This window comes from Ambystoma mexicanum, chromosome 6p, assembly GCF_040938575.1.
Source record: "Ambystoma mexicanum isolate Mex_15411 chromosome 6p, UKY_AmexF1_1, whole genome shotgun sequence".
Taxonomy (NCBI): Eukaryota; Metazoa; Chordata; class Amphibia; order Caudata; family Ambystomatidae; genus Ambystoma; species Ambystoma mexicanum.
This window is the reverse complement of record NC_090935.1, coordinates 914401248-914425183: the sequence shown is the minus strand read 5'-3', so window position 1 is coordinate 914425183 and position 23936 is coordinate 914401248. Positions and strand designations below refer to the sequence as shown.

Genomic DNA, 23936 nt, shown 5'->3' with positions numbered 1-23936 from the left:
AGGTGCGACGAGGATCATCCTGCACCGTGACCTCTTGAGCTGGTTGACAAGCCGGATTAGCAGTGGCAAAGGAGGGAACGCGTAGAGGAACAGGCCCTCCCAGGGGAACGAGAAAGCATCGCCCATGCTCCTCGCCTGGGGAAACCTGCTGGCGAACCTCCGGCACTTGGAGTTCGTCGCCGTCGCGAACAGGTCGATCTGGGGTGTGCCCCGCCGTCGGAAGAGGCGATCCACTAGATCCTGCCGTAGTTCCCACTCGTGGCACGAGCGCAGCTCCCTGCTGAGTGAGTCGGCGATGGTGTTTTTTATCCCTGCCAGATGAAACGGCACCAGAAACATCCTTTGGGCGACGGCCCAATGCCACAGGTCCTGCGCCTCCTTGGACAGTGCTGGGGACCTGGTTCCGCCCTGTTTCCTGATGTAAAACATGGTGGTGGTGTTGTCGGTGAAGATCCTCACCACCTTGCCCTTGAGGGACGGAAGGAAGGACCTGAGGGCCCAGAACACTGCACGGAGCTCCAGGACGTTGATATGGAGGGACTTCTCCGTCGGGAGCCAAAGGCCTCTCGCATGCAGATTTTCGGTGTGCGCTCCCCACCCTTCCAGGGAGGCATCCGTGGTCACCGTCTCCTGGTGGTCTGGGGTCTGGAAGTCCATGCCCGCCGTCAGATGCGCGCGGAAACTCTCGTCGAGTGTGATCCTCTCCTCGAAGCCGCCCGTCGTTTGGATCCAGCGCGCGTCCAGGAACTCCTGCAACGGGCGCATCTGGAGCCTGTACATGGAATGAGGTAGATGCAAGAAGACATCATTCCGAGGAGGGACTTGATGGACCTCACCTTGGCCGCGTCGGAAACCAACATCCGCTGTACCTTGCCCAGGATGGACCTGGTCCTTTCCTCCGACGGGGAGGCCAGAAGGGACACTGTGTCGAGCTTCGCTCCCAGAAACAGTGCGTTTTGCGCGGGTACCAGGTGGGACTTGGCGTAGTTCACGGAGAATCCCAGGCCCGTGAGAAGTTGGACGGTCCTTGCCGTGTGCTCCACGGCGAGCTCCCTCATCTTGGCTCGGATGAGCCAGTCGTCCAGGTAGGGGTAGACGTGGATCCCCACGCGGCACAGCTGCGCCGCCACCGGTGCAAGGCACTTGGTGAATACCCTGGGTGCCGACCGTAGTCCGAAGGGGAGGGCTTTGAACTGGTAGTGACACCCTTGGACCACAAACCTGAGGAATTTTCGGTGCCCCTTTAGGATGGGAATATGGAAGTAGGCATCCTCCAAATCCAACGACGACAGGAAGTCTCCTTCCTCCAGCTGACCCAGGACGTGCTGGAGGGTGACCATCCGGAACTTCTACGCCTTGATGAACTTGTTCAGACGTCGCAGGTCTAGGATGGGGCGCCATCCTCCCGTCTTCTTCTTCACGAGGAAGTATCTCGAGTAAACTCCGGAGCCCCGAAGCCTCTTTGGGACGAGTTCGATGGCGCCCTTCCTGAGCATCGCCTTTACCTCCAGGAGAAGCTGAGGGACGTGAAGCTCTTTCCTGGCCACGGGGGGGACGCGCGGGCACCTTCTTTGAAACTCGAGCGCGTGGCCCCGGGCTAAGGCGTCCAGCACCCAACGGTCGGTGGAGACGGACTCCCACACGCTGACGAAGCTAGCCAGCCGGCCTCCCACCGGGGTGCTTCGATGGGGGCCCGACCCCACGGCCGGTTCAATCCTGTTTCGATGAGGCTTTGACGCCTTGACCTCCTTGGAGACTACGGTGGGGTCCGCCAGACTTGCCTCGTCCTCTGTAGGCCTCCTGAGACGACGAGCGGGCCGCTTGACGGTAGGTGGAGAAACCGCCGCCGGAACCTTTGGAGGCGCCCTTGCCTCCGCTGCTCCGAAAGGGCGTCCGTCGTTGCTGCAGAACCCCAAGGGCCCGGGCCGTCTCAGTGTCCGCTTTAATGGCCTGAAGGGAATCGTCCACTGTTTTCCCAAACAGGTTGTTCCCATCGAACGGCATGTCCAGGACTCTGGTCTGTACGTCTTGACGGAAGTCCGTAGCCTTGAGCCATCCACGCCGCCTAAGGCACACGCCGTTGCCCAACTGGCGAAACCCAGTGTCGGCGAGGTCCGTCGCAATAGTGATGGCGTGGTCCAACGCCACCTCACCTTCCTGTAGGATCTCCAGGGCATCCGCCCTCTTGTCGTCCGGTAGGAAGTCCAGCAGGGGAGCCAGTTTGTACCATAGCTCCCCGTCGTAGCGGGCCACGATAGCCAAGGCGTTGGCCGCTTTAATCGTCGTCGCTGCAGACGAGATGACCCTGCGTCCCATAGCGTCCAATTTCTTTCCCTCGCCGTCCGGCAGGGAAGTCGATGTGGAGGCCGCACCCCCCCCCGCTTTCTTCCTGGCCGCCGCGGAGACGACGGAGCCCGGGGTAGGCTGCGGCCGGAGGCACAGGGGGGCCGCGTCCGGGACCCGGTACTTCTTCTCGTACCGGTCTCTTCTAGCTGGCGTCGTGGAAGGGTTCTTGAGGAGGGCGAGGCCCTCATCCCAAATGTCATCCAGTAGAGGCACCGCGAGGACCGTCTTCCTCTTGGCCTCGCGCCGTTGATAAAGGAATCCTTCCTTTTTCTTCTCCTCAGGGCAGAGTTGGAAAAGCTCAGATGCCCTGGCGATCATGGAGTGGAACGATCCAATCTCGTCGGGCGGAGAAGCCCTGGTGGGAGGTGACGACGGTGGATCCTCGTCGTATACCTCGTCGTCCGTACCCGTCGCTGCCGTGTCAGTCCCCGTATCATCCCCTCGGGTGGACGGGGCGCGACGGCTGAAAAGGAGGTGGAGGGTGAATCCTTCTTTTCTTGGGCGGGGGAACACCAGAAGGTCCCGGTTCAGGATCCCCCGACGGGAGAGGTTCCTCCGTCGGCAACGGTAGTCTCGTCCTTATCTCTGAGCATAAGGACTGTATAGCCAACAAAATGGCCGCCGAGTTGTCTTGCGGCGCTGGCAGAGGGGAATCCGACGGGCGATCAGGGGCCCCGTCGGCACCCTCGACGATGTTGTCACCTGCGTCGGGATCCATCCCGATGGGCCGGCCTTCTTCCACGCCAAGGCCGTGGCTTAAGACCTCGATCAGCTCTTCCTCCGAGGTTGAGGCCGAATCTATGACGACGCCCTGCCCCCCCTTTTTCTTCCCCGCCGGGGATTTCACGGGGGTCCCATCGATGGGCACAAAAGAGGACTCCCTCCGAGGTGGCAGGGAGACTCTGAGCCCCGAGGTCGCCACCACTGGTGTAGCCTCCACAGGCTGAGCCAGGGCCGCCGCGACAGTATCGATAGAGGGCTTGGCCGGATGGATTAAGGCCTTCACCACCTTAGGTGCGCTCACCGCCTTATCCTTGAGGGGGGGACACTGCCTCGCTCCCCCCTCCGATGGGGCCTTCGAGCTCGACCGGGGCCTCTCCAGGAGCTTCGCCGGGTGCTCGCCCTTCCTCTTACCCAACCCAGAGCGTTGGCTCGTGGCTGATGGTGCCGGGGAGGGTGCGCCCTGCCTGGCGCCCGTAGAGCCCGACCGTTCGGCGCTCCCGGTGCCAGCGGACTCGCGGTGCTTGGCCTTGCGTTGGACCCCCGTCGCCGGGGCGTCCTCAAAGGTCTTAGAAGACCGCTCGGATTTCTTCCTCTTCTTCTCGCCTGACGGACTCTTCCCTTCCAGCCAGTTGGCGAGACGTTGATGGCGGTCCTTCATGGTCCGCTCCGACATATTGCCGCAAAACGCACAGTCCTTCTCCACGTGCGTCTTGTCCTCATGTAAGCAGTAGAGACAAAAGGAGTGTTCGTCCTCCTTAAAGACGTTCTGCAGCTGGCATCCAGGGCAGATCCTGAACAGCTTTCCGGGCGTCGAGCTTCCCTTCTCCTGGGCCATGTCCGGGCCTGAGAAGCTTCTGGAGTCCTCCAAAAGCGTAGCTCGACGAAATCTTCACCCTTGAGGGGCGCAGACGAATCCGACACGGGTCCCCGTTGATCGGATGGAGAGTCGGTGGAGCTTGAGGCTCTTTTGACCGAAAAAACGAAGTTTTTGAGAAAAAACGTGAAAAAATAGCACTAACGCTCGAGAGCAATAGCACGAGGATCCCAACACATGAACGTGCGGTAAAAATCTGAAGATGGCTGCCAGAGGCGGTGCTTAGGTAGAGGGCAGTCATTGGCTGTGGTCAGTATGACGCAGAGACCAGTGATTGGTTATTACTACGAAAGACAGATCAGAAACGAAACTGATACTGGTTTTTTCTTTACCGAGGATTCCCAGCCTGACGACGGGGAATATTCATGAGCATGTGAATCCATGCCAGACCCCATGCTGGAGAAAGATAGAAACCAACCAACAGAACCCCTCTACCTTTACAAACCTATTCCATCTAACCAAATCCTCTCCCAACTTACACTATGTTCATCCACTATTACCCGGTAAGTAGTGGCCCCTATTCACTTCTCCATGTGCAGTGGAGGTGACACTACCACAGAACCCAATCCGAATGATGAAAATAAGAACACACCATCCAAGAGCTTCATCAAATAATTTATAACCCAATCAACCCACACCGGATGGGAGAGTTACGACTGCCATCTCACTGTCCACAACTACTTCCCTTTACATTGCTGAAGACCAGGACTCATAACGCCATGCCAACAGCAACCCAGCCCACTTACCGCTGGGCTGATTAATGCCTGGCCAGTCAACAAAAAATGCTGCAATTCTTCACTGTCTTTGAAGAAAACAAGCCTATGATAACCACCTGAATAGAAACCTTGTTTGAAGATGGCTACACCAGAATATTTGCCACCCTGCTTCCTCAAGTATACAAGAACCTACTCAAAAACAGGGCCACTAGATATGGGATAGGAGCAACCTTAGGGTTTCATGAACATATTCATTGGCACACCATAACTGCTAAACATACCATATTTGAAGACTATCAGATGCATCTCAAGTATTAATTCAGCTACCAGTATTTTAATTGCATACCATCACCAGACTACAGAATGGCTAGATCTAATGGACAAAATACTGTATTCACAAAACAGTTGATTATAGCCACCATATCGAAGAAATCTCCCACAAAATGCAATGGACTGAATCAACCAGGTGGTTTGCATCCACAGGTTAAAGGCCAAACCACAAGGCCACACTGGATACAATTTCCACCTTGGGCACGCACTAAATTGTCATCAAGATCAGTAACACCTTTTGGACGTATCACTTTAGAATTACAGGGGCTTTAGTCTTTATAGCAAGACCTTTCATCTAAAATAAGAACAAGCAAGAAAAGCGCAAAGTATATTTGCAGACGCTCCAATAGGCTCTCCACAGAAACCTTATGTGAGCAAGATTCAGGTATACTGTTGATTGCTATAAACTTACTGAAAAGAAATGGGTTGGAGAAAAGCTTAACTAGGGGAGGTGTCCCAGCCTCAACGCAGCCAACTACAGTCTGTCAAGATGTACAACGTAAAAGACGTCCGTCCTATGTCCAAAACTTTATGCTGACCCATGCACTTTGCCCAGCTACAAGCTTCGTCTTCTGCCCAGCATTGTGTAGACTTCCCCGGTCCTCGCACTGCAGTGGCTCTCCCAGTAGCGCAGCTCTTGTTCCTTACTTCCGTGCAGCAGTTACACTAATTAGCTTGCGGGGCACCAGTGGTGCAAGGATGAAGATCGGTTTCTAAACCATTAATCAACCCCCCCCCATCTCTAGTACACCAGAAAGGATCCCAACAGATTGGACATGGTCTTATAATTCACTTGTATTCCAATTTTGGTAACGTGGACAGAACAGCGGGCTTATCGCTGCAAGGTTGTGAAAATACAATTACCCAATGATAAAGGGACTGTCCAGTCAAGGTTGTATACAAAATATGTACTTTATTATTACTACAACAGACAGTTCTAGCACACTACAAATATGACCACCCTGTAAAGGAACACAGAGGACAGAGTTTCACGAAGGAAAAGGGATGCACTCTTGATACTGACATGAGAGTAGCTGGTAAAGTAACCATTTTTACATGTCAAGGTTATTCGGTTTCAGTACCAAGGGGGCAAAGGGTCGTAACTGTCTTTAGTGGCCTTCGGGGGGGGGAGGGGTAGGTCAGTACCAGAATGTACCTGTTGCTAAAGAAGTTCTTGTTGCACGACAGTATCGAGGCAGTTCCAGTGTGCTTTGCAGTCCTTGAGACAGTGGCTGGAGACTGCTGCCTGGCACTTGCAGCAGGAAGTTTGGCAAGCGAGGCTGGAGAGACGTCTGCAGGTTGTCCGGCTCGGAGCTAAGAACTGTTGCCTGTGCTGGTTGCCAGATCTGGAATGCTGGTTGAGGCAGCTTGGACGGCTCTTGTCAAGCCGCAGTCACAACAGTCAGCGGTGCAGTTGGATGCGGTTTGAGGATTTGAGTGGCTCGAAAATGTCGATGGAGGCTGGAGGATGCTTGTGGCACTCCTAGCTTCTTTGCAGGGCTTGTGTCCTTTCAAGGCAGACGGCCCAAGGCTCCGGAGAGGGTTTGCAGGCAACGTCCCTGTCCTTGGTCCAGAGATTCTCCTGCACTTTTCACCTAGTAATCTTGCTGGCAGAACCTAGCAGGGCGTGCTGGCTGGGTACAGGTTCCGGAGCTGCTGGACGGGTCCTCCGAGTCCAGTATCTGCCTCCGTTTCCCTGGGAGATGTTTAATGGAGGGATCTTGCTTCCCTCTTGGAACTCCTGGTCTTCGTTCACTGGCGGAAGATGTAAGGTGGACTGTACCTTCAGATCGGGTCCAAAGTAGTCCTTGTTCTTACTCCTTTTGAAGTCTTCAGTGAGGGGTTCAACCCTCTTTCAAATCCAAGTGGGCCCCAGTGATTGGTACAGGCTAAGCCCATCTTAATGAACCAATCCTGGGTCCCCACCAACAATCTTCTGTTATGTATGAGGTAAGGACCAGAGTGCTCTGCAACAGGACAGACAAGGGGGTGACAAAATATACCCAGGTCCCACCTAGATCAAAGTGTCTCTGGTTAACTGAGCCCTCCTTCACTCTTGATTAAAGCGCAGGGTTCCCTTGAAGTTTGTGCTGGGAGCATACTTCCCATCACCCCAAAACCACATCCTTCTCCCCTCTGAAAGGGGTCTGCTCTGCAGGGACACCCGTGTTAACTGCTAGACAAAGACAGGCCATTCACTGCCTTTCATACAGATGTGGCAACTAGCTTCAAGTTGACACATTGCACACCAAAGGGGTATCAGTCCCACCGTCCTGTGATCCCTTCCACAACCAAGCGCACTCAGCAGGCTGGCCTCAATTATCTCATTAGTATGCACTGCCACCAGCTGGAGGACAAAAGAAATGCAGATTACTGGAGCCTTGGGTGTGCCTTCCCCCTCCTTGAGCTGCTTTTATGTACCCGAGGCCGTCATATTCCAGTTGAATATGACAGGGGAAGACGGCACCTGTAGGCTGTCTTTTCCTGGTGTACATAGTCCATCTGCTTCCCACAGAACGCATAGTCCTATGTGCAGAATATCACGACACAGTACTCAAAAGGTTGATCTCCCATCATTTATGTTCCTTTAACAAAAACACACACACACACTTTGCGGATGGTTGAATTCCTCACAGGCGGACCTCCAGTTTCAGAGCCTGCTCGTCTTCCTGATTAGAACCAACTGTTCTTTCTCAACCTTCTGAATCTCACCAGTTTGGTTTAGGACACCTTCGACCACACCATCCTTATTTATCACAGCAGTGCAAAAGGATAACCAGAACAGCTCTTTCCTTCCAAATGCTGTTCTTTAATGACCACTCAGGCAACGTAATCATGAGCCCTCATTCCTCTATGGCCTTTCAGCAACCATTTGGGATCCCTGAAGGATATGCACCATCTTCAGAGCCTAATTTGACACCTACATAAGACCTTTCACCTACTTGACTCTTGTCACCATCTCTTTCCAACACTACATAGGCAACTCCTAGTTCCACATTGAACTGGACAAGGACAATGAAGGAGGTGGTGTAGGGGAGTGCAAGCAGTCACCCTATCCAGCTACCACAAATAATCTGGACTTCCAAGAATGGATGGCTGTTTCCTATGTTTGAACAGTAAAAATATAGAGATCCAAACAAGATCAAGAACCTGTTGAAAAAGTGGTTTCCACAAAGGACTATGGAATCATATTATTGCAGAAATTATAACAATTGGTGAGGCTTGGGCATTCAAGATCAGTTTTAAGAAATTGATAGCATAAACATTTCAGAGAAAAGTTAGTGATACATTCCCATAGAGAAATATTCCCACTAAAATATGAAAAGCGGCTTTTTGGATTATATACCAAAATAATGTAGTTTGTTGAACAAGGTTAATTTGAATGCCCCGCTTTATTTAGAAAGGATTTTTGTCCTGCTTGGTGTGCAAGAATCACTATAAAAATAATCTTTCTGCCATTCCTACTTACGGCTTTGCACACTCATTTTACCGACCTGCTTTTCAACCTTGCCAGACAACTTTAAAAAGCCTTTTACACTTCACGGTACCCAGAAAAAAAAATTCTGAGCAGGTCTAAAGAGAAAGATGGCTAAGTGGTTATAGGCAGCGAAAACTATCTTATGGAAGAGCAACTGAAAGAAATGCTGGAATCAAAAATATAAAAGCACACTAGATAAATATGGTGCAGGCTCTCATTCAGACAACATTTGAACTCAGTCACAACCAGTTAGAAACTAGAGATGCAAGCTCAACCGTAATCAAGCAGTCCGAAAACATAAGGTGAAAGCAGAAATATCCAACCTACCCATCACCTTTCACACCAATATTCATGTGCCCCAACTTCTCCTGGAAGGAATGTGCCACCATTTCATAAAGGTCAGGAAAGATACAGACTTGATTAGTTGTATGAAAATGTAGGTCTTGTAGACCCTGCAACTATGGTATGGGGCAAATGCAGGAACTGGGATCCAAGATGTAGAAATCTGGCATGTTAACCATTAATTAGGAGATCAGGAGATACAAAGGCCCTTAAACCACTAGAGTCCATCGCTAAGGCTGCAATGTCACAGACACATCGTTTCCCAGGTAACGGAACATTACAGTGAAGAACTCTAGCTCCTTTACATGTGGAGGTCGGAGAGTGATTGGACCACAGTTATTCCAGCAATTCATTTTCTGGAATATTTAGCTTAGAGCAGTGTAGGTGCCTTTCCCCGGCTTACTACGTGTGAGAGAAAATAAAATAGCCGACAACCCCTTGTCGGGGAAAGAGGCACAGGCATCGAGACCCGGCTGCAAGAGTTCAAAGGATGGTTTATTTCTCCAGCTAGGAAATAACCCAAAAAAAAAAAAACCTCTAGCCCCTCATTACATCACACTTATATTTATATTAAAGTAACTATGCTAAATGGGCCCGATTGGCTAGGCGGTGTGGTGCTGTAGGTGTGGGTGGCATCTCTTCCTCCTGGTTGGCTGAGTGGCTGACGAGATGACGGACGTCAAACATCTTGTGCTCCACGCAAGGCAGGGTCCGGTCACTGTGGTCACTACCTAAGCTAATATGTTACACACTAAATAACAAATTATTTAAAACATTTTATGCTACTTGTCACATTTCTACATAAGTCACACACAATGATTATTGTCAGTACAATTGGGTCATTCGTGGCTTTAATTGGAGGCCTTCACCTTATTGTGCATGTAGAGGAATCAGGCTGTGTTTCGCATCTTTTCCTAGGTTTCAAACTCATTAGTACAAGTAAAAACATATATAGTAGTAGAAATGCTTAAGGTTAGTAAGGAGTGTATTGGGTGGGTTTCGCAGCACAGGCGAGGGTCTGGCACCTGAAAGAAATACCTTACAGGGGGTGCAGGGTCAGGATGGCAATAAATTGTTCTAATGGGGGTGGGTGGCTTGCACGTTTATGAGGACGAATCGAGCAGAAAGTGCTTAGCTCATCCTGGTTCACATGCCGGTTCTCAGACGAGCAGTGATCTCAGAGGAAGAAAACTGTAGCATATTGATTGTTGCAACTTTCTCCAGCTTCAGCGTGAGAATGGAAGCGCAGAGCTTTCCTTCGCAGGGGGAGTGCAAGGGTGGTGGCCAGACAGCTGCCTGCGCGCCCCGTGTGTGTGTGTCTCTGTCCTTGGCTGCCGCGGTGGAAGGGGAGCTGAGCATTGCTGTACTATCGCAGTGAGGCCCGTTACCCAAGATGGAGTCGAAAGGGGGCACACAAGATGGATGCCTCGTGTCCTGCTCAGTAGTCCCATCTATGTAGCAGTCAACCGTGGTCAACTTTACATAAGGGTAAGGGGCAATCCCACTACCTGAGGCACGTGGTCCAAGCCTTGTACTGAGGAGCGTACGACGCGAGGGGGCTTGAGGACCCCTCGCTCCCATACAGCAGTTAAATCCTCACAAGTTTGGAGTTACAAGAAACTAGTTCTGGTAGACTCCTCAGAACTAGAGTCTTACAAACTGTTGGCAGGAAGCGACCCACAAAAACGGATGTTCCCAACAATTAAAATCTTTTCTCATCCCATTTTAAAAGTATAGAACTAGAGCCATTCTGACATTGGACCCAATAAGTGTTCCATCAGGCCTCTGGTGAAGGAGGTATAGATGTTTTATTGTACTTCCATTCCATTTGTGTGCAGTGCTCCTTGCAGTCTTTACCGTGAACTGATTCTTTAGTTTTTCCGTTGGGTTTCCTCGTTCCTCTGCCTTTTCTCCAATGTGTGCAACCTACAGGCAAGATTGGTTCTGCCCTGTGTGAAATACCTGAGGGTATCTCACACAGCGAACATAGAGAAACCCTTATTCAGGTGGCCGAGGGGCTGATCCACTCAGATCTGAACTCTAAGGGTGAAAGAGTGAGATAGGCTCACCGGGATGGGGGTGCCAGGGGTTGCACTTGAGGGAATAACCTAAGGGAGGCGTGGTATTGTACCGGAGAAGGAGAGGAGGGCGAGATCCCTGAAAGCTTCGTAGGCTGCATTACATCTGCTTCCCTTCCTCCCATTAGATCTCCCCTGTCTGGTAAATACCCTAAGAGCAAGAACCCCATTAGACTTGAAAATTACATCTCAGAGAAACCTTGCTTACCTGTTACCTATCCGAATGCTCCCAATCATTCTTCTTCATATCCCTCCGAGTATCATTTCCCACACCCCCAACCTGCAAAAAATAAATTCCCACAATCCCCCCAAACCCCCTGGTTGATTTACGATCCCAGATATCATTGTTGGCTCTGCAAACCCTACCAATCATGTCCTTCTGATTTTCACTTTCCAACCTCCTAGTCGAAAGGGACCCACAATTACAGTTCCCACAAACCCTCTGAAATCACCTACCCCCTAGAACGAACGCTATAATTGCATACAATACCTCTTCCCAGTCCCACTACCCAGAATGTTCAAAACCTCAGGCAAAGTCAGGCAGTTAACCTAACTCACACACACCCGACTGCCCTTTCGTTTCCCCACAAGGATAAAAGTTGGAGCAAGAGGGCACAGGACGAGGAAGGCAGACTGCATGATGAGACGGTTCCATGTAATTACATCATCTGTAAATTGATCCCCTCTCATTTTAACGTGCACTTTCCATCGAAAATGTGGCAAGTTGAACCGAGTTCAAAGAACTGTAAAAAGTGTTGTAAAAGTGTTGGGGGGAGACCAGCTGTAGAGGCAACCGGCACCACGCAGGTGCCAACTTGAGACTCTGGTCTGAGTGAAACTACAATTACCAGAAGGCCGTAGGAGAGCCGCCAAGATAGGTCAAAATGGTCATATAGGAAGTCAAGCAAAATCCCTATACAGTCGAAAGCCTTCTACCCAAGAACTGAGAAAGCAAGGGAAGTGAATCCCGCAAGTGTTTGCAAATGCAAAGCTGGCAAGCGTGAACCTGATTGAGGGAGGCCCACTGGAACTGTTTAAAAAGACATAAGATTTGTTGAGAGCCATAGTGAACCTGGTGGAGTCGAGAGGGATCCAAGCCGGAACGAGGGAGATCCAGGGGTGAAGCATCACCCAAAGTCCATTAAGAAAAGGAACTGTTATTGATTTATGGAATACGATTTGTGAAGGACAGTGTCTGGAAGAGGGGGACCCAGGTGTGAAGCCATCACCCAAATAAGTCTGAAAAGGAGCTTTGTGTTTGTTGGTTATTTTAATAATACTCGAAGGCAAGATTGTTGAAAGGAGACTTGGCTGTCGAGGCTTCTGAGAAATTGAAACCGGAACTGGCGTCTTGTGGTGGGGAAAGCTCGAGGACTGCTGTGCTCCAAGATCCCACCTTGCCCTGCGCTCAAAGTTTTGGGGCAGGGCTACCCATGCTACCGCATCCTGACATATTTGAGAACAATTTTCTTTCCTTAAAAGCCATCCCACATCCTTTTTTTGGTATTCATTGTAAGGTTTGGCAATAGTTTTCCTAGTATAGGCCCTTTTTATTTGACATGACGCCACAGGACTGCTTAATTTTCATTTGATGGGCAATGCTTGCTCCCATCTTAGATGGGAGTTTAGATTAGGCATTTTTTCCAACCTGCATACGGTATAATAAACACCCTTGAACTGTGGTCACTAGTGTCCATCTTTAATGTTGCCACCATGAGTTCCTTACACCTGCTAGTATTTCTTAGTTACATCTTACTTCATGGTTTTCATCCCTTTCTGGACACAATGCAGCTTTAAAATACCACAGCATCCCACTGAAACTACCATTAAAGTACACTGCAGTTAGCGTACATCTTTGCTTATACAGAAGGCGTGCAGCAGTTTTACGTCAGTCTTTATCTGTGATGGCTTCACCTGGTTTTGGAGTAAACCCAGTTCCTTCAGACAAATGCTCTGTCTCACCTTGCCACGCTTGGTTTTGGTTTATTTTTTTAAGCGAATACTGGTAATTGCTCACTACATTGTTTATGATTAATCATTACTCTTTGGGGCTACGGTTAATGTTCAAGGTAGAGGGGCTCAGTTCACACTGCTGTAAACGCTTTCTAGTCTCTGGATTTTTTCACTTTTCATTCAAGTCAGATTTAGGGTATTTTATTACATTTGGTTGTGTAGCCCCTTCTTTCTCTGTTGTAAATAGATTGGTGGTTGTTCTGTTTTGTTACGCTTTCTTAGCCTACCCTGGAATGTTCTTACATTTTACTACACATCATAGACCGTGTCATTTGTACAAAAAGGTTACTTTTATTTTTAACTCCAATATCTGACTAAATGACTACTGTGCTACAAGAGCACAAGTAATGGCTAAACTGCCTACTCAGCCACACACTACTACTAAAGCAGTAGTGATCCTGACGGGTATACCGCCCTTTGCATCTTTTTAAAGCGCAGGCAGACAGCAGGCTATACTCATGAGGGGCTGTGAGCAGATACAGTTTCAACACAACAATAGTAGGTTGTACGAAAGCATAAGAAGGTCCAACCACGGTTCCATAAAAATAGGAGCTTCAATAAAACTATCAATGCACACAACTAATTAAGAACCTAAAGACCCACACCTGTAAAGGAAACCGAATGCAGACTAGAATAAAGAGCCGTCTGGCTTGATGCAGCAGACCTGGGTACAGACAAACGTAGATTGCCATTTGGCAGTGAGCGGGCATAGCTAGCTCAACATGGTGTCATGCACTGCAGCATCAACAGCTTGGAACTTGAAGTTAGTGGGCAGGCAGCAGTGTCAAGTTGGGGATGCTAGAAGACTGGGTTTCCGATAGAGACTGTGGAGCTTCGCCATGGAACAAATTTCAGAGACAGTCAAGTAAAGGAGGTCAAAGAGGACTCTGGGTGCTCACATGCAGCAACTTTGATGTAGATGAAGGTGCCCAAACAGGTGTAAAGGCAGTTTGGAGATAGAGGCAAGGTGTCACTTCCTTAGTTCTTTTTTTTTTAATTGGCTAAACAAAATTAACCATAATGATGTCATAGTAAAAGAAATAAAAATCATACATTTCATCCTAAAAAAATAAATAAAGAAATCAATCATTAAAACATTACTTCAAATCCCAACTAGCTTAAAACTGTTCCAAAAAAATAAAAAATAAATAATCAAAAGGAAGTCACATCCATATTATATTACTTTTCTTACAAGTTCAAACAATTAATATAACACAGACCTGCCGAAGGAAATTAAGTGGATTCCCCACCCAACCAGGCACTCCAAAAGAGCACAGCATCAGATGGCTCTAAAGATGTCAGCTCAGATGAAGGGTCCCAAGTTCAGACAGAGCAGGACACAATGTAGCAATATGCTGTAGAGTTTCAAAATCATCTACATTCTTGGAGAACTTACACAAAGCTTCCTGGAGAAGCCTCTCCTCACCAGTGTCTTAGTAGTTAATATGTTCCATCTTAGCCTAGTAAGGTTAAGCCTGGTCTTTGCGCAAGGAAAAGGGCGAAAATGGAGGAGCCACTACCTCCAACTGTTGATATCCTTGGGACAATCGTTTCATAAAGGACGACTTGTGGAAGCTATCCCCATTAAACAGCAACACTTCTCTTTTGTGGAAATTCCCTCAGACCAGCTAAGGTTAATGCAATATCCTTTAGTACCTTTATGCAGAATTCCGTAAGCTCATTCATAGCCTTGACCATCCAAAATGACACCATCCCGTTACACTTTTCAAACAGAATATTAGGGCTCAAGCTCTTCTAAAAATAAAATATAAAAAAGAAAGCCAGACATTTCCAAATGGCCAAGACATGTAAATAACTGAACCCCAACTCCTAATGGATTGCAACTGTAGGAACAGCATTAGGAATGTTCAAAGCTCAGACATATAAGGCTCTCTGGTTTGCTCAGAAATTCCACCGCAATGATCAGAAGGAGGCTGCCCTTCTGAACTGTTTGGGCACTGGGGGGGGGGTGACACATTTTCAGGCATCTGTCAGGTGAGGTGGGATGCATACCCGCAATCGGTGGAGGAGAGGCCGTGGTCAGCCTTTATCAAACTGCACTTGTAAGGAAGGAAGGGGCCAATTCGCCCCCCCATACATTCTACGCGAAAAGAACCACTTGCTCTTGAACTAGTGGGGGACGCCTCCATCGCCCTTCTGCTGCCATGAGGAATAAGGCCTTGGCAGAAGAAGAGGTGAGGCTATTGCAAGACCCACTTGGACTCCATTTTTTGTGCCCTCGACTCCATCTTTGGACTAGGCCGCATTCTGGCTCTATGAAGTCTCCTCTCCCCTCTGCAACGCCATGCACAGCAAGTATTAACAGCCCCCACCTTCTCCTCTGTCTACGCTTCCCAAGTCCCTTTCTCACAGATGCATTGAGGCGAACTGCTACAATTAAAACTATGTATCTTCTCACTCTTCGTCCAAGATCACTGTCCTGTGCGTGTACCGGTCTGAACCATGACTTGCAGCTCATCGATCTCCACAAATTTGCTCCTGCACCCCTCACCCCCACTGTTGGAAAATTACTGCTTGTTTAACCTTGTGCCCTCCTAAGGTATTCTCTTGATGCAACAGAAGTGTGAGCACGCTGTGCTGCCCACCCCAGAGTGCCCCCAATAAACCCAGATCCCTGTCACAGTATATTCTGTCCTAAACTAACATGTCACTCCATTCCCCACCTGCCCTGATGTGCCAGACCAGCCCAGTCCCTAGGTTATCGCAGAAGAGAAGACCCCCCCCGCACCCTTCACCTTACGAATGACCCAACGTAAGACAACGCGATCATGTGTGTACAATTTATAGGTACAAGATTTATTCAAAGGTATATTGATGCTCATTGTTTATTGCATGTCCAGAATCAGTGTGTAGGACAGTTTAGCCAGTTTCGATTGCATCTCCAACCCAACCCGACCCATCCTTCACCTTGCCCAGACCAGTCCAGCTGAACCACGTGATGCATACCCTCCCGCCAACGCAGCCACCAATCCTGAGGCACCAACCCCTAAAGGCACCTATGTATCCTCGCTTTGCAACCAATGAACATGTAACCGGTTACCCTTAGAGCAGACGTTATTGCTGACGCTATTTTGCTTTATAATCCATGGTATTGTAATGTTTGTCAGAGCGCTCTCGAGGCAGCAGAGTTGTCTGTATGCTGAATATCATAAATCTTTGACAACCTAGCAATCAACTCTCTTGGTCTCATTCCCTACTGGGATGTGTCCTTTATTCTGAGTTTTTGTTGGTATTTTGGTGAGTGAGAGTACTTTCACTTGGTGACCCCTGGTACGTGATCAAGGGTGCACCGAGAGAGACCCCCCATGCCGTGTCCCCAGATCCGGTATGCCCTCAGCAAAACTATTGCCTCCTGCGGCTGACCAGCGTGCGCACAAAGCGGAGAGGTTGCAAGGCTCCCCGCCACTGCGAATAGCCGGCCGCTTGCCAAAGTGGGTCACGGCTTGGTTGGGGTGCAGCCCCGAATGTGGATAGACCATGAACGCAGGCTCTCGGAACACCGGGCACGCGAGTACTGGTTGTGAGAATCTCAAAGAAGGGGAATTTGAAGAAAAAAAAAAATATTGGTGCAAGGACAATAAGAAATTAGTGGGGAGTCAGATTTAGGACCTAGGGATCATGTGCTTTTTCTTCTCTTTTCTTTATATGGCCATTACGTTGTGACTTACAGAGGTAACGGAATACATGAAGAGTACGGGTACCTAGCTCTGTAAAGGGGGGGGGGGGCCACAGCCAGCACCGCGTAGCATTGTCTCGACCAGTGCAGGAAATAAGTGGAGATAAAAAACATTGGAGTCTCATATTGAGTAGACTTGGGAGATTAGTAAATTTGGTACATTTTTTCCTTGTAAGCATAACTCTTTTAGAAGTCAACCCGGAGGGGCCCAGGGTTGGGAGAACAGAATAAGGATAAGGACAAGTACGATTAGGATAGGGGTATAACTAGAACCAAAAGCGAGTACATGTTATATGTTAACTGTTACAGTCAAAATTGTTGATACATCTAAGAAGTATATGTAAGTTTGTCATCTATGTAAGGCGTATCGAAAGTGTGTTCTTTGTCGTTCATGTAGAAGCAAGAAGTAAAAAGGTTTTTGTGATATTGCCCAGTGTGTGTGTGTTAAAGTATTTCCAGAGTAAACAGAAGTATCTTTCCAGTTGTATTTGTGACACACTAAGTGCACAAGTAAACACAAAGGTAAAGACGGGAGCTATGCGGAGAGACACACCTTTAGCTCATATTTGTCAGCACCTCCCCCTGTATAGCGAACAAAATACAAAAATACCATGAATAATGGATCACGGAAATAAAAGGGAGAGGGATCACCACAAGTGTGGTCAGAAGGAGGGTCATTTGATAAAGTGTTAGATCTTGCGACAACCCACCTGCTAGCAAGGTATCGGGGTAAGCAGCTCCAAACAGACATGAAATATTAGATCTTTGGAGGATGTTTGAAGATACATCTTTCATTATATCATTAAAGGGGGGGGGTGCATCCCTGGAAGCGGAGTCAGCCCCCACAGGGGAGTTACCATAGGAAAAAGTGGTAAAAGCAGGGGACAGTGACCTCACTAGACTATACCCACTATTAACTAGGTCCGCTGCGAGGTACAGTGACCCATCTTATTTGCCGTACCAAGTGCCCCTTCAACCCCGACAGCCCCACCTCCCTATGATCCTAGAGGGATGTACGGACCTACAAGCGCCCCTCCAGTAAACTTAACACGCCTCACTGGGGATTTGGAAAGGCAACTTGCCTCCACACAGATGGAGTTGACAGTTAAGAGCATTGTGGGACAGGGGACAAATGTTGCCTGGGGGAGGGGAGGCACCATCAAGTGCAGCGGGTGGGCCAACACCTTTGCCGCTGCCACCCCGGAATTTACCCGGGTGCAAGAACAGGAGTGGAAATCAGGAGAGTTTTGCTTCCACCTCAATGATACCCCCATAAATGTTGTGTGGGCATAACAAGGAGGTAGCCAAGCAGGGGAGGAACAAGGAGGGATAGAGGAGGTATGAGTGATCTAGAGGAGTATGAAGAGGAAGCGGCAGCAGGATTATCCCTACCACTATGAGAAGACCCAGAGGATGGGGTAGTAAGGCTAAGATGGCAGGGAAGGTTGAGGAGCAGGTTGGGAAACATGTCATTGAGCAAAGCTAACCACACAAGAGCGAATGTTGGACAATAAATTTGGGCGTTTTTCACTTTTACCGGCACCAAATTACTACAAAACAAAAGTCATACCATGTCCAACGTATGGTATTGAGGCCATGCCCATGTTGCCAGACAAAATCTGGCCAAAGATCGAAGGCTTCTTCTGGAGATCATTGCTCTCGGTTCCTAAATCAAACTGATTACCGGCTATTAGGAAAGAACTGGGGCTGCTCTCTCTAAAAGCTGCGGTGGATAATAACAGCAGGTCCCTGCACAGAAGAAGAATCCTCCTTCCAGAGTCACCAACCCTGTACAATACGATGGCCAACGAAATCAAAACAGGCGCCTCAAAAATGCTAATATCATGGGCTACAAAAAAGAAAGCGCAACTAAAATCTATTGCCTGCTCTCACGAAGATCTGCTCCCACGAAGATCTGCTATCAAACGCGCTAAAAATAAAACTAAAAAGGAACTGGACTGGATCATTACACTAGAGAAGGCTGAAAAGAACAAACTCTTGTCCCATCTACCATCTCAGCAAAGGAAATACAATGATCCCGGGGCAATATATAAAACATTTCCCAGCAGACCATTGAGACAGCTTTTTATAAAAGCGATGTTTAACTTACTGCCAACCAATGAGATTTTACACATTAGAGGTAGAAGCTCAACAAATATCTGCAGGCTGTGCAAAGACGCGGAGGCTGTGGAATCAGTCCGACACCTACTCACATGTTCAGCATTACAAAACATGAGACAATCCTATCTGTAAACTGTCCTGGAACCTTCTTCACTTCGCGAGGAGACATGGTTTGTAAGGACAAGAATCATTTTCGTTAAAACCAAATAGTTTTTGTTAAATAAAAATAAAATTTTAAAAAATAAAATTAAAAAAAATAAAAAAATAAAAAGAGTAAAGGAAAATAAAAAGGTAAGTAAAGCAAGACTTCAAATGCCTCTCATCCACAAGGATGCAGGGAGACCCCATTACATACCATGGGCACAGATGGACAAAAATAATCTGTCAAAACTACTCCCTCCCACTCTCGGGAGGGGCAGGAAGGGGATACATTCATTTGAAAAGAACACGGCAGGAGTGCCATTGGCTATAGTGGGTGGGGGGGAAATGTTAAGAGCTTGTTACTGTCTGCAGTGGGAGAACAAGCAGACGGGTGTGGGTGAAGGCAGGTTTTCCAGGAGTAACAAATTGTTAAAAGCTGACCCATCATGGCAGTCACAATGTGAGAGCTTTCCCCGATACCCCAGATTTACACTTGGTAATGCAGGCTGCGCAATTCATTCTTCGGGTGCAGGCCCTGTGGAGATCAGAAACAGGCACAGCTTGGGACCAATCCACCTACCAGTTTTACTTCATCAAGAGAGATCTCCCTAAGAAGGTACAGAAGGCCCTGGATAAAATAGATGGGATAGAAGTCAAAGGCTGGCCTGAGATTCACAGCATCATAGTAAATCACTGTAGGATGATCAAAGAAATTGCACAGAGGAGGTTGGTTGACGAAGTGAAGCTTGTACAGAATAAATTGGTGAAGGTTGCTGCAATTAATGCAGCCCTACCCACCGAGAGACGGGGAGAAGAGGTCAGGAAGTCCACTGGCACGGATGGCAGCCACATGGTCTGCAAACGGACAGGAGCAATGGGCTAGAGAGGAGCAGTACAATGGCCCCCAATGGCAGGGAAGGCCCACAAGAGGACGAGGTGGGTACAGCGGACAGAGAGGGATTTGGAGGTCAGGGAAATAGAGGTTTTGGAGGACAAGCTATGCGGGGAGGGGGCCAAGGGTCATGATGGAATTGTGGGAGGTGGGGGATACTAAGGGAATGTCAAGTACGACCTACGGGATACTATCAAGGACCCCCTCCCATGGGAAATTTACAACAATTTGGCCACCCCCACCCAGGCAGCCCCTATGGATTACCAATGGGTGGTAATGGACAAGAGCAATATTATGATTGCCCACAAGGAACACAACAAGCGCAACAAGGCATGCAGCCTCAAGTAGCACACCAGAATACGATGGGAAACATCCATCCCAACATTTTTGCTACGACCACCAATGGTGCACCGGCGCTGTTTCGCGGTACAGCAGTGATTGCACACAGCCCTTTCTCCGTCCCAGGGACAAACACATACCCAGATTAGGACAGCCCATAGAAATCACTTGCGTGTCCAGTCCTATCAGCTACTATACGTGCAGAAGATGATCCACTAGTGGGGGCAGAGATAGGAAACAAGCAGGTCATCTTTATGGTGGACTCGGGAGTGGAAAAGTCATGCCTTATGGAGGGCTGGGTTCCCCTCTCAGGGAAAAATTTGGAAAGAGAGGTTTTCTGGGGCAATTTTAAAAGTTCCTTACACAAAAGATTTGGATATAACAGTGGGAGGGAAAACGGTTTGGGAACCCCTGCTGTATCACAAAGATTTACCCATAAATTTGCTGGGGAGGGACCTCCTTAGCAAACTTAATATGACCATCTCTTTTACAGAATGGGGAATAGTGTGCTCCACTCCAGGGGTGTGTCCAGTACGAGCAATGTTAATGATCAGTACCATGACAAACGAGGTTGCAGTGAGGGGAGTGCCCACGGATGTTGACATGTTCATCTATGGGATTGTAAGTGATTTCAATCAGGCACAAACCCAAGTCTCGCCCAGCATGTAGTGCGCAAATGAAACCCCGATTTATTTTTATCCACAAGTTCAACATGCTGAATGATATACCACTCGTATCACACCCTTCTAAAAATACCCCCCCAGGTTACACTTGACCAGGAACCATGCTAGTTGTAAAGGTAAATATTTTTATTTATTTAAATCACAATATTTTTATAATGGGTAACAATCACCAATGGGGTGAGAGGAACAATGAATAATATCTTTAATGCACAAGGAATCAAGTAATGAACACAAAAAGAATGCAGTAAAGAAAAGAATAATTTTGGGTTGGTTTGGAACAGATAGCACTATGGTTAGAAGGTTCCCCCTGCAACACCCCTCAACCCACCAATAGGCAATTTAAATAGATGTGAGGAGAGAGCAGGTACTCAGGAATAACAGACCAAACCAATTAGCACTCCCACCTTCCCCCTTTAAGCACAAGAGAAATACAGATTTTACTTTTCACTGTCAGAATGGCTTGGAAATTGGCTGAGCAAAAACACCAAAATAGGTTAAAAAATGCTTAAATTATTATAAATTCCTATGAGAGCCGCTTTGAACAGATGCAAGCAAACGCAATCAATGATTTACATCAACAGCAAACAGTTGGGATCTCAAAGGCCAAGTGGGAAATAATTTAATGTAATCCACACGTGCAAAACCTTTCCAAATGTCAATTCGCAGCAAACTTTTACTTATGCAATTGTTGATATAATGGGTCAATCGCACTGTTTCGCGATTTTGAGTGGTGAGAGGTACAAATGGGAGTTGAAAGTGTTTCCATCTTAAAAAATGAGGGAGTTATGGAGGTTTTAGTGAGAGGTGTTTTTCGAAAATAAAGACACGACTTTGGACAAGAACTTCAGTTTAGAATCAGAAAATATGGCTTATGCTTTCATTCAAAGCTAGAGCGTTCAGGCTAGGCAACCAAGTCTGAGACGGATTCATGACTTCAGTAACAGATCCCCATCACCTTCCCTGGCGGCACCAGTCCAAACACTCAAAGTGGGATTTATGGATCAGAGTTACACAAATAAAGAGGACTATGAAAATGGCGCTTTAGCAACTAGACAGAATAAGATAGCACTAAAGATTTTGATACTGTTACTGGTTATGAAAGTAGGGATAGTTCGGAGATTAGAGTGGAACAAGATAAGCAAGGTATACAATAGTTCTCTAGCGTCCTGTTAATACTCACAAGCCACTGTGATTCAAGATTTTTGGACAGTCACAGTTCTGGTCAATGGATTGGATCTATCAAGGAAAGACAGCATATCCGGCGCGGGACTGGATCAGCTTGGCCAGTCACCAGAACTGCACAGGATTTGCCCTTGTTTCTGGGTATTTCAAATCAGCGGGATGGTGAGTTTATCAGGCAACCATTATGATAGCAAGCCAGATAGTTTCAGGATGCTAGTTTCAGGATGCTTTCTCACACCACAGCACTTCACTGGGTTGGTATGATAGCAAGCCAGATAGTTTCAGGATGCTAGTTTCAGGATGCTTGCTCACACCACAGCACTTCACTGGGTTGTAAGAATTAGTTTGAGGATTGAGGCCTTGCTGAAAATGGTTCAGCTACAGCTTGGCCTGGTCCTTGGCATCTGGATATGGAAGTATGTTGAATGCTGGACCAGAGTGCTACACTGGAAATCAGAAGTCAGTTGCTATGTGTTGTCAGCTGTCTCCATTTATCCTTTCAAATGACATCACAAAAAATGGGTGTATGGGCCAGCTTAACTAAACTTGCCCCTGTGGATTGGGATTGGATCAGAGCCTCATCTCCGCCTTGCATCTGAGTGATTGGTTCAAACACAGGCAATGTCAAGTTTATGGTTTGGTTTTTACAATCCTTAGAGACCTCCCCTAGCCACGAGTATCAAAATTGAATTTTGTCCCAAATACATATTTATACATTTGTAACCTCTATGAAAATTACATACAAGGATTCCATAGATGGAGTATCTGTTCATCAAAATCCCACAGCTATGAGATCTTGTTTCACCTTTTTTGCAGCATTTTGTCAATTTCTTCATGAAAACAATTTCCAAACTTTCTCCAAATTCAACAAGTGTGTTTACCGTAGGGATGTGTGTGTAAAGTTTAACAAGTCTAGCAATAATACATTTCCCATAAAAACACATCACCATTCCTGTTCCGAATATGTTACATAGTCTAATTTTTGGCAATACGTTTCAAAACGTAGTGGAACTAGCAAGTCTGCCCTTTTTATATTTCACTATTTCTGATAACAAGTTATGAGTCGCTAAATGTTCTTAGCAGCAAATCATCTGCCTTCTGCAAGCCATGTTTATGACCTCTTCACACGTACATTTACTGGCCTAGAGAATCTGCCATTGTTCAGTCTCTGGCTGCAAACAAGTCTGATCTACCCCACAATTATCATAGGTCAGTGAGTATCTGCTGAGAGGAATGCCCTCCCCTTGGGGGTAAACCGGTTTTTTCCACTTCTTGCAGCCCAGCCAGGCTAATTTATTCTTAATTTCTTGACTTAAAGTCCAGCAGAAAACAAACTTGTTGCATCAAATGAAATAGATTTACTCTTAGATTTAAACCTATGGGATAAAAAAAAAAACTGAAATCTTTGTTTATTTCAGCAACATGCTAATCTGGCTGACTTTTAGTTTAAATAACTTTAAAGTTTCATCAGGAGATCCCATTTGACAGGAGCTGTCATTCACAAGCAATCCAGTTTTTCTGAAAAATGTTTTGCTCTCAACCTTTCAGGACTTTGTACATTCACAGTGCTTCATTAGGTTAAATGGATTTTAGCGCCAAGCAAGATGTTGAGAAGTGTTGTGTACAGGCATTTTGGAGTTTTAGCAGCAAAGTAACAGTCAATTACAGGCGAATTTTGGAGTTTCACTTGCAAAGCGCTTCTTTTCCCTTTGCACTCCATTTGCTTGTCATGGAGCGCACTAGCACTTTTTCTGCAGCATGTGCTCTATTCCATCACACATGCACCATGAACGGCCAGTTGTGCAGCCATCTTTTTGTGTGTTGAAAAATGTGGTTTTGCCGCCATTTCACTGTTTCTTGCACCATATATAGAGTGAGGCTGCGTAGTATAGCAGAGTGGGTCAATACATCCCACAGGATACAGGTTCTAGCTAGAGTGGTACCAGAGATCACCCAAAAAGAATGGAGGGTGTCATCTGAC

At 47.5% G+C, this 23936-nt stretch overlaps 1 protein-coding gene across 2 annotated transcripts in view; it reads right to left on the bottom strand.

Annotated features, from left to right (window-relative positions):
• The window catches only part of ARL14EPL (ARF like GTPase 14 effector protein like), a 310837-nt gene that overhangs the window by 186753 nt on the left and 100148 nt on the right, over positions 1 to 23936 (bottom strand). The window contains exon 1 of one of the 2 annotated variants that reach the window (XM_069626550.1): positions 8795 to 9063. The exons of the other annotated variant lie outside the window; for it this stretch is intronic. The gene's annotated coding sequence lies outside the window, so the exon portion shown is untranslated. Of the gene's footprint in view, positions 1 to 8794; positions 9064 to 23936 lie in introns of those variants that run through there. 2 annotated transcript variants of the gene reach the window in all.